This window comes from Lissotriton helveticus, chromosome 2_1 (genome assembly GCF_964261635.1).
Source record: "Lissotriton helveticus chromosome 2_1, aLisHel1.1, whole genome shotgun sequence".
NCBI classification, from domain to species: domain Eukaryota; kingdom Metazoa; phylum Chordata; class Amphibia; order Caudata; family Salamandridae; genus Lissotriton; species Lissotriton helveticus.
Genome location: NC_136059.1, coordinates 1,460,039,139 through 1,460,053,914, shown reverse-complemented (window position 1 = coordinate 1,460,053,914; position 14,776 = coordinate 1,460,039,139). Strand labels below are relative to the sequence as shown.

The following is a 14,776-nucleotide window of genomic DNA, read 5'->3' as shown; positions in this document are numbered from 1 at the left end:
AGGTAGAGTAGAAGAAGTTAGATTTCTTCATATTTACTCATGACTTAGGCAGGAGGATCGAATTCTACAATGTGCATCCGTACAAGTGAAACAGAGTCTACATTACAGTCACCAACCGGAGGCTGTAGGAATTGTAGAGCAGGTCAATGGCTCTTTGAAATCCTGATTGGCTAAATTGTGCACCTCAACATCTTTGAAGTGGCCTGATGCTTTACCTCTTGTGCTGATGAGTCTTCACAGTATTTCTGATTGGTGCCCTGTACCAAAATCGGCCGCAAACCAGCCCCGGCAAAGAGCTCGACGGCACCTCCAACCCCCCTGAGTGGGGGGGAGGGGGGCGGCCAAGCACTTTGCCAGGGCCGGTTGTGGTTCCCAGTTCAGCCCTGTTCTTGATTACTACAAAGGACTGGCTGATGTGGTGAGCTTTGTGTCTCATCTAGGTGAAGCAGCCAGAGCCCCGCCTCAAATGGCACAGTGCCATGACTTTAGTCCAGGAGACTGGATCTTGGTGAAAATACATGTGTGGAAAAGTTGACTTGAGCCCTGTTGGAATGGCCCTTTTCATGTGATTCTCATCACCAAAACTGCAAAAGGTTGGGAGGTCTCCTTAATTGGGTGCACACTGCTCATACTTGCAGAGTTCAGTTTTCCCTTTATGAACTAATAGCACCTCTCGCAGAAGGCCAGTGGTGTTTGAGAGACCACATGAGCACTTGAGTGGTCTGGACAAAGCCACAGGTGGAGCTGATGTAGGAGAGCCATGTCCAGTGATGGTGAATAAGCCAGATTGAGACCCTAGCAAAGGAGCTAGTACTGTGGAACCGTGAGTGACAGCTAGAGAACGTTGGCTGAGGAGACAAGAGGGAGACTGAAGTTGCCTTTAAAACGCGAAAATACAATGATTCCGGGAGTCCTTGAAGAATCATATCTGAGTCTTGACGAGGAAGTGGGCCCTGCCCTAAAGAGATCAAAGAGACTGAAAGTTCCTTTTCGGAGGTACTCTTACCCTGAATGGATATACCTTGCTACAAACAACAGAGAGAGAGATTTCTGGAAATTCCGGTATTACTGTGCAGATTCAACTGAAACTTCTAGAAGTTGATCTCGAGTTTCATCTTACTTTGAAACTTCCTTTGTTAACAAGACTGGGTGCCTTGAAACACCTTATCCTGGATGTAGCTGAATTTCCTCTTCTGGGTTTGAAGGAATTTCCTGTGCTGCTTGATGAACTGAAATAATCCACTCTAGATCTGGTTATTACTGAACTTTTTAATGTGGGGTGAGTTCTACCTACCACTATAATCAGACTTTGCTCACAATACCTGGATTAGATGATGTTCTGACATACAAGTTTTTGATCCCTAATTGTAAATATGAGCGTGAATGAAGAAACTGCATGCGTGTTCATCCCATGAATCCCTTGGTGTTTTGAACAGATGTGTTTGAGTGTTATTGGTAAATAATTTTTCTGAATACACAAAAGTGGGCTGCCCCTTGAATCAATTCCTATGTGTATCTACAGAGTTCTGTAGAGATGCACTACCAGTGAGGGCATCTCATAAAAAGTTACAGACTGGCCTCACACACTGCCCGGTGTCATGCTTCATCATCGGCTGTCCTCGCCCCCTGAAAACTTGATTTGGTATAGGGCGGGCATACACCTGGTGACATTTAATGCGGTGAAGAGTGAATAATATCCCATACCACCGCCCACTTAGTTTTTAACCACCATACATTTACCATTTGAATAAACATAGCACATGGACTAATGTAATGGTTCACTCCCCCATGGCCATCACTTAGATTTAGAAGTGCATCCCTCTCCAGGTGAATGCCCGCCCTCTATCAAACCAAGTTTTAGAGGGCGAGGACAGCCAATGATGAAGCATGACACAAGACGGTGTGTGAGGCTAGTCCGTAACTTTTTATGAGATGCCCCCACTGGTAGTGCATCGCTACAGAACTCTGTAGATACACATAGGAATTGATTCAAGGGGCAGCCCACTTTTGTGTATTCATGAGATAGTGGAGGCTGGCTCGCCCTTTGGCCCCGCGCCTCTGGTTCCCACCCTCAGCAACATTGCTGGGGTTAGTGTGTGTAAATAATTTTTCTGGCCATAAGATTGGAACTCAGTCCTCTCCGGTACATCCTAATGCAATACCAGTCACCTTCTTTCCTAAGGAGACAGCACTATGAAGCTCAGCATCAATAAAAACCAGCTGCACCTGGCTTTACAACACATTGATTACAAGTGGTATTTTATGTGTATATGATTGTCTTCTTCTTCTACAGGTAATTCCTTGAAGGAACAGCTGCAAGTATTAGACTTGTTCCAAAACAGAATTTGCATGCTCACTACCTCTAGCATTACACTCACATCTTTGGGGGAAGTGACTTCATCACATCCCACGATGATGGAAGCCCCAGACCTTTGTTGGGCCATTAGGAAGAGCTGAAACATGTTGGTGTCTCAGTTAGGGTCATAGGACCATTACATCATCTAGCTTTACAATTTTGTTTTTGAACCTTCCCTCCCCAGAGGATACTTTAGGAGTGGGTGAGGAGTTTTATCTTTAAAGTTATGCCCCCATAAACCAAGTCTTCAAATGTGCTCCCTGAAATATGGTTGAGCCCACCCCGGCCTTTAGGAGTTGTGTGAGCCCAATGATAAAGCATGTCACTATTAGAGTGAGTGAGAGCTACACTAAGATAAGGGCTCTTTTCCCTTCCCACCCTCCAAAGTGGGTCAGCAAAAATCTGGTGTAAACTTCTTTAGTGTCCCCTGTAATTTGTTTTTCTTGAAGGAGCCAGTCTGATTTGATAAGGTATACTTTTTTTGTATTCAGTTATTACTGAACTTGGACATTACATTCTCAGAGACATTTAACAAGCTTTGCAAAAGTTGTGTAAAAAGAGTACCCAGGCTCAGAGAAGAAGAGAGTTTCCATTAGAAGAGATTAGATTTGGGCTATGGAAGTCTCACGAAGAATTGTACATAAAAAGTAATTGTATATCCTATGAATTTTGGTTTTGAAGTTTGTACAGATAGAAACTGACAGAGATGACTCTGCTGCTGTATTTCTCTATCCACTAGTCTGACTCTAACAAATTAAAGGAAACTAACCTTTATTACTGTAAATGTCAATACTTAATAGGTGTTACCTTATTACTTATAGTAGTGATATTATTCATCATTCTGCTTGTAGGTACGCTTGTATGTACATACATCTAGCGCAGTAAATGAGAAATGTAGACCCAAAATATCATATGTAGTTAATAAAGACATTTACTCATTAGGAGATCAGGACTTACATACAGTTCCATTCTAGTGGAGATTATACTTTCAATGCATACAGTATATTACTTTAGTAATATGACAACAGCATGGGTGCGAGAGACTACTACTTCTGTATGCAGTTGCCTGTATCAGTGGTGGAAGGCATAACCTATCACCATATACCTTTAAAGTCTGGTGTTTCCTTGAGTCTTTTTTTTCTATGGACAGTGACATTTTCAGTAATACTATTCTATTTATGATTTAGTTCATTCAGAGGTGCCTCTGTTTAAGCATTTAATTAGCACCCCTATGCTCAGATAAGCAACACTGCTGCTAGAAGATACCCTGTTCCAGTTAAAAGCTTGGACATGACCTGACATGCATACTAACTGATGTTGTGAATAAATTCTTATACCAAGTAGATATTGAGCAGTAATACATAATGTGACCAAATTAACCCAGATAACCACAAGGTCACAAGAAGAGAAGGATCATCAGACATCAGACAGCAGGAAACACAGAAGCATTGACCTTAGATTGGCAACATACAGGAGAGTTGTGTGTACACAGTGGCAAGAATGGTCTAGATACCTTATTTGTAAGGAAGAGGGAATGCAATCATGAATTTGAAGTTCGGGGAAAAGGACAACTGTAATTTGATGGGGAGGATCCTGTGACTCCCTTGAGTTTATTTTATTTATGGAAAGTATGTCTACTTTAAATTGCCCAAGAAGTGGTATAGTACAGGCTATTTTGGAGTAGTTTTCACCAAGGTCTGCCACGTGAAGAATTTTTATCATCCTGTATAGGAACAGAATAGCACACACAAAATGAGGAGTTAGTGCAGGAGAAATTGTGGGAGATATTTTTGGTGCTATTATCTCAAAAGTAGGAGTGATATTGAATGATAGTAAGATAAGCAAATTGTCCACTGAATATGATAATCTGTCAAATGGTATAACTGGGGCATTATTGCTTGTAGAAAATGAAATTTCTATTAGGGCTATAATTTTGCAGAATATATTTGTGTTAGACATTCTTCTCGCAAAAGAGGACGGAGTCTGCCGAATGTTAAAGGTTCAGCAATGTTGCACTTATATTCCTGATAACAGCAAGGATTGGCAAAAATTATTAAGAATATTACTGATGTGCAAAGAGGAATATAGCATGTTACATCGCATGCTATTACAATGCGGCTGTTACAACAACTGTGTTGTTTGTATGCAATACCCTTACATCACAAGTCATTACAACAACTTGCTCTAGGGGGTGCGCTGGACTTAGGAATAGTATTATTTACTATTCCAATTCCAGTTTGCGCAACAGCAGGGAAGGTGTTGAATTTCATATACAATACCTTAACACCCTCTACAGCAAATCGTTCTTATGACTTGCATTGTAAAGGTATTGCGTACTACCAACACGGTTGTTGTTAGGACCATGCTGCAATGGTACTTCATTGCAAATACAGCATGGTAAAAACGGTTTACCGCAGAGAGATTTGAAGGATTTGACAACAATAGGAGCATGGGAAGCAATTGGTAATGGATTTAGTGCAGTATGCAAATGGTTTGATAACCTTGAATTGAAATAGTGGGTTCTATCTTGAAACCTCTTGTCATTATTGCACTTTGTGCAATCATTGTAGTGGTGTCTTTTAAGGTGTACAGGAGAAAGAAGGCAAATAAGGGAGTGAAAATAAAGAGGGCATATGTGGAATTGGAAGAGAAGCAGAGCAATTACTTTGATGACATTTAGAGCCTAGAGGAACTTAGGGGAAAAGCAATTACATCCACAAGGTTTTGAATGGTTCATCTGAAAAGATCTAGTTTTTAAATGTGATGGCTTGGTTCACCATCAGAGGGAGGACTGGAGCAGTGTAGATTCGACCCTATCTCTGTATGTCGCAAACTTAGAATAAGGAGGTGCAGTTAGCACCCTGTATAATCAGTGTGACTTAATATTATTATTAATAAAAGATGGAGTTTCAAATGTATTCCCTGAAATGTTTCATTATATACCAATAGAATTATATAACGTGTGCATATTAATATAGAGGTTACTGATGAAATTGTAGTTCCCACTCATTGTTACACGTATGCATTAATATACAATTCTTACAGGAATGTTTTAGCACACTTATAACCATGATTTCTTGCATTAGCCTGTATTCTTATTATTCTGTTGGATCGTTACCACGTGCATATATATTAAATTGGCTTGTGTACATTGACTTTACTGAGTTAAAACGCTTTTAGGATTTAGAGTGTTTAAACTTCAATGTGAAAGTTGATTCTTACATGTTCTCTTCTCTGCAGGTGCAGACCCAAAGCTTTGTCAGTTAAAAAAGTGCATTGTTAAAGCACAAGGTACAACAGTAAATGTTTGGCAAGAGGAAGACGTGTTAGCAAAGCAGGAGACAAGCTGTCATGGTGGAGAAAGGGGTGCTCAAGGGCAGATGATGTTCTCACATGCACGTATGGGACAAATTAAGCAAGTTGCCAATTGTTACTGTGGAAGAAGAGAACGTCTTGGAGACAATGACATAGATTCCATTGAATGTTGAATGTTAATTGGTATTGCATTTCTAGCTAGAGCGTCAGACATTTTATTCTTTTCAGAGGTAAATACCTCATTGCTACATCTCTTATTGTGTGGCTTCATTCTATGCATTCTTTAGATGGAGTACTTGCACTAAAGTCTCCACTATGTTGACACCTTTTACATGCTTCTCAGATTAATTAGGGTTTCACCAGCTTTAAGAAAGAGTAGGAGAAATAGATATCTTTAGATTTACTCATGACTAGGCAGGTGGATCGAAATCTACAATTGAATTTGCAAATACTTTATTCTCATTTTCCGCATTGCAGCAACAGTTTTTAGTGTGTTTCATATTGTTTAGGCTAAACTTCTTTAGGAGGTTTGGACTTATATTGGTGATTTTATACTTTTACAACATTCTTATGAGACTCATCTATATCAGTTTGTTTCTGAGTCTGTAATAAACCCCTTTAACGTAATTTAATAGTCTTGTTCTTTATTGTGTGGCCAATTGGGATGCACTGTTAAATAAATTGTTAGGATCGAAGTTAACTCCCTCTTACCCATTAAGCAACTATCAAGATTCACCTACGGAAGAAGAAGAACTGAAAGATGGGCCTAGGGCTCCATCAAATGTTTACTTGACCTATAATGTTTGCATTCGTATTCAAATAAAGGTTATTTCTAAAGCAGACATGTATTTGTGTTAGTAACTGCTGTGTTGTTATATTAATTGTGCACATATTATGGGTAGAAAGTCATGAGCAAACTGTTGTAATGTCACTGAGGTTAAAGTATGTGAGATGTCAATTCAATTCAATAATCTTTATTTCGTTGCTTTTGCAACATAAAAGATATACAATAATACAATGATAAAAATACATTTATACAAGGAACCAGTAATCAATACTACGCGTCATCACTTTGGAACAGTCTATTATAGTTTAGGATTATCACGAAGAATAAATAGTTTAAGATACATTGTTGCAGAATTAAAAAAACATTAAATAGAGTTTATAACAGCCAAGGCATAGGATTTAAAATTAGCAAGACAAATAAAGCAAAAAAAAAACACAAAAAAAAACTTGATCCGTGGTTTAATCAAATGCACATGGTATACTGTTTAAAATGGAAGAGACATTTTCAATCTAATAAAATTTACAGCCAGAAGAAATCTACTAATTCCAAACACAATTACTTGGCTGGTATACGGTTTTAAAATTCTAGTGGGATCTAAAGCCAATAATGCGACTTAAAATTCTACCAGCTTCCTTGTGGGATCTAAAGCCAATAATGCGACGTCACTTTGGCTACTGCTGGCTTTTTATCCCATTACAGTAACCACCGAACTCTAATATCGGCTCTAATTCAGAATAATATCTCGCGTCAGGCTTGACCTTGAGAATTTCACTTGCAAGAGAATTTCTATTTTAATAAGGATAAAAATAGAAATATGATTTTGCTGATCAAATATAAACTCTTACATTTTATGTGATTCACTGGCAGGCAGAACAGATTCCAGATAAAAAAAATAAAAAAAACAATATATAATTATATCCAGTTTAGGGATCATAGTGGTAAATTACAGAGGAAAAGCAAAAAAGTTAAGTCATCTTTGCAATATGTGATGGTCGGAGCATTATGACAACAATGACTAATTTACATACCATGGAGTTCGGAGGCCACATGATCCCCCACGTCAGTTCAGCTCTGAGGAAATCAAGAAAGAAGCTGTTTAGTTTATAATTGGTAACATTAAAGATGACAAAAGAACAGTGCCTAATTTGAGCCAGCAGTTTCCAGGTGCTCGGCACTTGCATTTAATAGTCAACACTGCACTGACACATGGTGACGCCACTCATCTAACTTAGAAATGAGCAGAACATGATGCCTTTATTCCCTTTGATCTGTTGCAACTGAAATTCAACTTACCTGATGATGATTTGTTAAAATATCAATTTCTATGTAACTCAATTTTAGATTCTTTTCCAAATGGTATTCCATCTATGATCACTAATGATTTGATGATTTATCTCAATGCTGTTTCCTCATCCTCTAAAGTTGTTTCTATTTTTTATAAAAAATTCACCACTTCAATGGGCACCAACATTGATATAATCTCATCATTTTGGAATACTGAACTTTCAATTTCACTATCTGATGACTCATGGTCGATAATTTGGATTAATAGTATCTCTGGATGGTTACCTGTGTCTCTTTATCAAACAAATGCCTACATTTTGTTTAATTCATTATGGTCACCAGTACGTCTGCACCGGGCTAAATTACTTCCATCAAACGTTTGTTGGCATTGTAATTTAAGTCCTGGTTCATTACATCACATGTTATTTGACTGCACTATAATTTTATCATTTTGGTCTCAAGTTTGGGACATAATATTGAAAGTTTTACCTATTCAAGATGTCCTTTCTTATAAATTGATAATTTCTAAATCAGTTGTACTTACGCACCCTCTTACTGACGTTGAGGCACAGTTGTTTATTTTTTTATTTCAGCTGCGTTAAAATCAATTACTTTTTGTTTGAAGGATACTGCATCCCTTTCTGTACATGCTTGGTGGTCGTGGATCATCTTTACAAGAAGAGGTGCTCAATTGTCTTTACAAGGAGTTAATCATAATTCGCTGTCTTTTCAATCTTTTTGGTCTCCTATTGATTCATATTTACTGTTATGATTAATGTTTTTCATTGTATATTGTCTTTTATTCATATATTGCTTTTGACCAAGTTTGCTATGTTAATAGTAACTCTACATTTCATAAAATATGATATATTCGGTTCCCTCCCCTTCCTTCCTTCCCTTCCCTCTCCATTCCTTGATTTTATTTTTCCCCTTGATTGATTATTCTCTTATTGTATTTTATTGATATATGTTAGCTAGGTTGTAATGCATGTTACTCAATTTATTGTACTTTACTGCTATTTAATATATTTTTCTTTATTGTCTATTTTTGTCACTTTTTCAAAATACAATAAAATTATTCTGAACTAGAAATGAGCAGAACAGTTTTTTATGAATATAACATAGATTACACATTACTAATACCTTCCTCCCCAGCCATTCCTTTAGCTCTGGGAACCTGGAATATTATGAACTGTTGCACTGGCAGGCAAGAAAGATGGTTAGTAGCTGTTTTGGCAGCAATGAAAGGAGCGATGGGTGGTGCAAGCTGCAGTGGTCTCCTGGTCAGGGTCCTGAAGGCTATTATTTTACAAACTAAACACTACAAAAACATGCAATCTAAATCAGTGATGCTCAAATATTATTTTTGAAATGTATGCTTAGCACCGGTAACATGGTCCGAGACTGCACTATCCCTCACTGGGCTAGGCCTGTGCAACGTATGCAAACTGGGACCGTGCACCGGAATGAGGCAAAAACATATCCTTTCTTCAGTTCAGGGCCAGTGGCACAATTCCAAAGGATGCCATAGACTGGCAATCTAGGTGTATGCCACTCAAATGTAGCACACAGTGCCCTTTCTTAGAATTGGATCGCTGCTGTGCCAGTATCAGTAACATCGCATAGGGAGTTGGTCAAAGGTGTCCCCTTTTCCTTATGTGGCCAAGGCCCCTTGGAAATTAGGAGAGATCCAAGGGACAATGGGTACTTTGTGCCTGCTCATTGTTATTACAGCATCAATCAGCAATATGCACATGCCCACTGAGTACAACAAGCATTGGTAAATGCATTAGGTTATGCCTATGTGATTAATAATAAGCTGTTTTTTGTTGTAAATTGTAGCTTGGTGAGCAGTTGTGCAATATAAGGGACTAAAACATCCTTAAAGTGTTATGATTTGCAATTACAAAAGACTAATGGATAAAACAGGCAGTGAGCAGGCTGCTATACAATTTATTGTGTTTAACAAGAGAAAGAAAGGCACATGGTTAAAGGTTTCGTAATAAATGCATAGATGCCAGTTGGAACAGGAATAGTACATGCAAGAGGGAGGTGAGAGTACATGAATATACAGGAATATCGAACTTACCACCAAAACTGCTTTGTAAGTCACTCCTAATACATTAGTGCCTTATCTTATCGAACCTAATTGCAGAGCACCAGAAACTTCACACAGCTCATTCAAAATCACTAATGCCACTACCAATTTATTCACCATCTCTACCAAATTATAATAATTTAGAACAAGTAAAGCTATTGCTAACTCTACTATGTACTATTTACTTCTGTTTTGTTTGCTCTTATCTTTTGCAGAAGTAAAGCAGAGCAGGGCACGTACAAGAAAAGTGAGTTCCTTTTATTTAAGTCCGTTCATCACCCGGACAACCACACACCACAGCCACCCCAGCGCAGTGGGCAACACTGGCCAATCAGAGTATCAACATTTGATGCACTGCAGAAAGAGAACCAGCGCGAACAATATTCAGCATTAAAAAACAGGTTACCAAACTTACCAGCAATGACCAAACTACAATACTACCAATAGACTACCGAGGGAAAGAGGGGTAGTTCAGGAAACACGGGTGGGCTGGTTGCCTAATTTATGAAAAAACACACATTAATTGGTTAAAATATTGTAATGAAACTTCATTTAAGATTGTGAAAATGTTTTTGGAATGATTAAGAAACTAAATCATAAAGACTACAATATCAATAATAAAACTGAGGCACCCCACATCTGATCTATTTAAAACTCCGGCCTTAAGAGGGTGATGCAGTGTTTACTATCCACTCCATACAGCACACAGCAGTGCTTGGTTGGAACAGCACCAGAAAATAGCTAATGCAATTCCCAAATAAGTTTTAAATAAATAAATGCTTCGCTTTTCTTCAGATGTTTTCAACTAGTGGAATCCAGGCATGGTGCATTGATGAGGTTTGGGCATGTTGGAAGGAGGAATTCAGCAACACAATCAATGGACAATTTGTTAAACCACTCTTGCTCTCGTGAGTTGGTGATATGGTCCAACACACCACATAAGGTCAGCATTATGGGATGCGCCCTGCAGCACTCACCTCGGTGCAGGTAATCTACGCGAGCCTTACTGAGGCCAGGTAGCTAGCCTCCACACAAAATGAACATTCATTAGGATAGTCACTACACTAATCATACACAAATAATTAAAGTGGCATAATATGCGAAAGGAGAGGACATAAAATACACTCAAGATGAAAAGGCAACATGCTATAAGATGAACGTTCATAAGATTAATCCCTAAACAACCACATAAATGCTAAAAGTAAAAGCAATATAGTATGCAAAGGGCGAGAATAGAAAATACATTTGAGAAACCATACTGGTGCCCAGGTCCATCTACATGAAAGGCAACAAAGTTGTGTAGTTATGATATGTACAGTAAATCAAGGTGGATTGCGCAAATAGAATAGTGCACTTAAGGCAGCCAACAGTGGCAACACGCAGTGCCAGCTTATCAATAAATATCGTTGCTATAATGGCAAAGTGCCAAGTCCACAGAAAAAAAACAATGCATATAGAAATCGACCTTATTCTCTGTGGAAGAATCAGTGTAATCTCCAATCTCAAAACACAGGAAGCGTGCTGAATACGGGGCGTGCGCTATATAAGGAATTAACAAAATTAAAAACATAGGACACGTATTCTTAAAAATAGTAGGGGTATCTCACAAGCAGGGCCGTTTCTAGGTGTTTTGCCACCCTAGGCGAGAATTGAAAAATGCCGCCCCCTCCCTTTTATTTATTTATTTACGCGTTTTTATATAGCGCTGACTTTACCCGAAGGTGTCAGAGCGCTTCACAAAAGGAACAGAACTGATACATGAGAACATTACAAGTGAGCAAATTACAAAAGCAAACGTTACATTAAATGAGGCAAAAGTGACAATCGTGAACCAACAAAATACAAGAGGTAGCAAACGGTGCATTACTGGAGGAAAAAGTGACATGTGTGCAGGTATAATACTGCAATATATGGAGGACACTCAAACACAAGAACAAACGTTACGTAGGCACTGGTGGTACTTGTGTAGCGAAAACAAACAAAATGTAAGAGGTAGAAAACAGTGTGTTACAAGAGAAAAGTGACGTGTGCATGTTACAAACGAGTACCAAACACAGGTAGAAGGATAATACTGCAATAACTGGCAGAACACACTGGGACGGCACCTCCATAGTCATGTAAAGTAGATTTTTCTAAAATGGAAGGACTTCCTTCAGATAATAGAGAGGGCATGAATTACATTTGGAAGTGTCTTTGAAGGAGGAGAACTTTGAGGTCAGTTTTGAAGGCCTGGGATGAGGTGGTGGTCCGGAGTTGAGGCGGAAGTGAGTTCCAGATTCTCACCGCGCTGCCTGAAAAGGATTGGGCCATCGATCTTTCCTTCTTGAAAGTGGGAGGTTCAAGCAGTAGATTTTCCGCATTTCGTGATGGTCTAGAGCCTACAGAGAGTTTCAGTTTATTCGCCAGGTAGCGCGGAGAGGAGGAGTGCAAGGCTTTGTGGGTAATGCAGGCAGTCTTGTAGATAGATCTTGCCTCGATGGGAAGCCAGCGGAGGGTGGATAACATGGGTGTGATGTGGTTGCTTCTTTTGGCCCCATAAATGAAATGAGCTACTGAATGGAGATTAGAACAGACTTAAGGGGGGACAGGTGGGATTTGGGGAGGTCAGTCAGAAGAGAATTTCAGTAGTCCAGTCTGGAGAGGACCAGCGATTGGACCAGAGTTTTAAGGTCATGCTCCGGGAAGAAAACCCCTATATGTTACTCTCATTTACTATCAGGAAACACGATCATAACAATCAGTCCAGCAAACGACCTCAACAAAAGGCCCAGGCCAGACCGTTACAGTAGCCATACACTCACAGAACTATGTACACCGATGCCCAATAGAGCCTTGTGTTTAAATACCATGAGGCGTCCAGTGCACCTCGTTTTCAAAACCAGAAACAACAAAAATAATAACTTGCTCCATCTTCCAAGGCCAGACCTTTTTTCTTTCAATGAGGCACCTAAAATAGTTATCATCTACCATTGTATCCATTTAATAGAGGCTGATCGCAACAATTAAAAGATTTCCACGTCAGGGAGATTATAGTTTATGATGCTCAAATCTGCGCTAATCAGAGACTATGGCAAGACGTTAATAAAGTTTGGCGTACAACACAGAATGAACTGCTTCTTGGCGCTGTGAATAGAAGTTATTGACAAGCTTGTGCGTGGTACCGCTATAAGAGTAATCCTGACCAGAATTTGAGCCGGTGCAAGGCAGAATGCACACTTCACCATAGTTTACAAGTGGTTCCATGTGGTGGAACACCTTTAACCAATCCCGGGTTTGCGGCCACCTGTGAACTGCATTCTGGGATTTGTAGTCTTACTTTTAACAGGGTAAGCACTGGTTCAAAAATACCAGCGTGGACATTGACGTTGGCCTAAACAGTCACTACTAGATGACGGTATCGGGCATGACACTAGGCTAGTGGTCAGTTCTTTTTTTTTTTACAGAGTTTTATATAGCGCTAACTTGACCCAAAAGTATCGGGTACCAGAGCGCTTTACACAAGCACAAGTTACGTTACATCATGAGGACACATTCATTTTTATCAGGCACGAACAGCCTATTATTATGACAACAGGCGCAAAGTTCCCTGAGCTGCCAATATTTCAACCCAGAATTCCGAAAGAGAACAATAACCCCTTTGAATAGTTCAAGACATGTTAAAGATGAAGCCAATTTAAGTGAAAATGTCTAATCATTCAGTTGTTAAGCCATTAACCAGTTACCAGTAATGAAATGCGTAAAGGTTACAGGATAGGAGGCAATCGGCACGCAGTTACTCTGCTCAACCTTCCAACAATGTCTTCAAAAAGGTACTGAGCGATTAAAGAAAAATATGAATACGGGTTCAGAAATAGCTCCGGCGCAGACCTAGCACCGTGATAACTTCCACACGTGAGTAGCCAAGCATGAGGAGGTGCTCGCCCTCTCCTCCGGGTTGGAACTCTGCGCAGAGATGATAAGTTCCCCCATAACTTTTTAAACCAAGTTGACCAAATCCATTTTATTTCAGCTCCTTGGTGAAAAAAATATTAAAGTTCTCACTAACCCTGGGCGAAGCACTACGCTACGCTCGCGTAGTTTGCGAACTTTGCGCAACTTCGCACTACGCGAGCTGCACGTAGCACAGTGCGAACACACGTAGTGCAGCGTAGCGTAGTGCAGCGGTCATTTTTTGCTTGTTCACGGTCCTCAACTTCATGTTGGCGACCGCGAGCAAGCAAAATGACATCCCGGCGAGATTCTCAACGCGGGGAGGTCAGGTTTCTCATTGCGAGTGGTTGCGCATGCTCGTGACCGCTCGCGATGAGAAACTATCAGTTCGCGTTGAGAAAGCTGCCGCTCGAGTAAAAATCTACTCAAGCAGCAGAAAACTACAGCTCGCACTGTGCAAGATGCCATTTTCAATGATTGCACAATGCCGGATGCTTGTCCGCACTGTGCAATCATTGAAAACGCATCTTGCACAGTGCGAACATGCTACTACGCAGCTCGCGTAGTGCTACGTGAAGTTCGCGTAGTGCGAAGTGCACTTCGTGTAGCTTCGCGTAGCGCTACTTCGAGAACTACACCCGGTATTGGGACGTCTCGAGCGCCACAAAGGCCAACAGGGTGCTTCGTGAAACGAGCCAAGGAAATCCAAAATATTAGAGTAACTGAAAGTGGGAACTACCGCCCAGCAGAGAAAGAAGAGAGCAAAGTTTGGTTGGCAGATTCCCCCCACCCCTTATTTAATTGTGCTTTTTTCAGCAATAAAGGAGCCAGTTAAACTGACAGTACTGCAAAGAGCAAACGATGCCCCGAAGGGCACGGGCGGCTTGGCATCATTCCTAGACCCCGGGGATGTGCTCATTGTTGTGCCCTGGGCGCTGAGGTTGCAGTCTAGGGGCTGAACAAAGGGAGGTGTGGGGTGGAAAGACAAAGCAGGTTTTCATTCATC

The 14,776-nt window shown here is 40.1% G+C and overlaps 1 long non-coding RNA gene across 1 annotated transcript in view; it reads right to left on the bottom strand.

Annotated features, from left to right (window-relative positions):
• Window positions 1–14,776, bottom strand: part of LOC144819798 (uncharacterized) — a 335,121-nt gene that overhangs the window by 99,662 nt on the left and 220,683 nt on the right. Inside the window, exon 2 of the long non-coding RNA XR_013607571.1 lies at window positions 7,487–7,529. This is a non-coding gene — a long non-coding RNA (uncharacterized LOC144819798). The remainder of the gene's footprint in view (window positions 1–7,486; window positions 7,530–14,776) is intronic.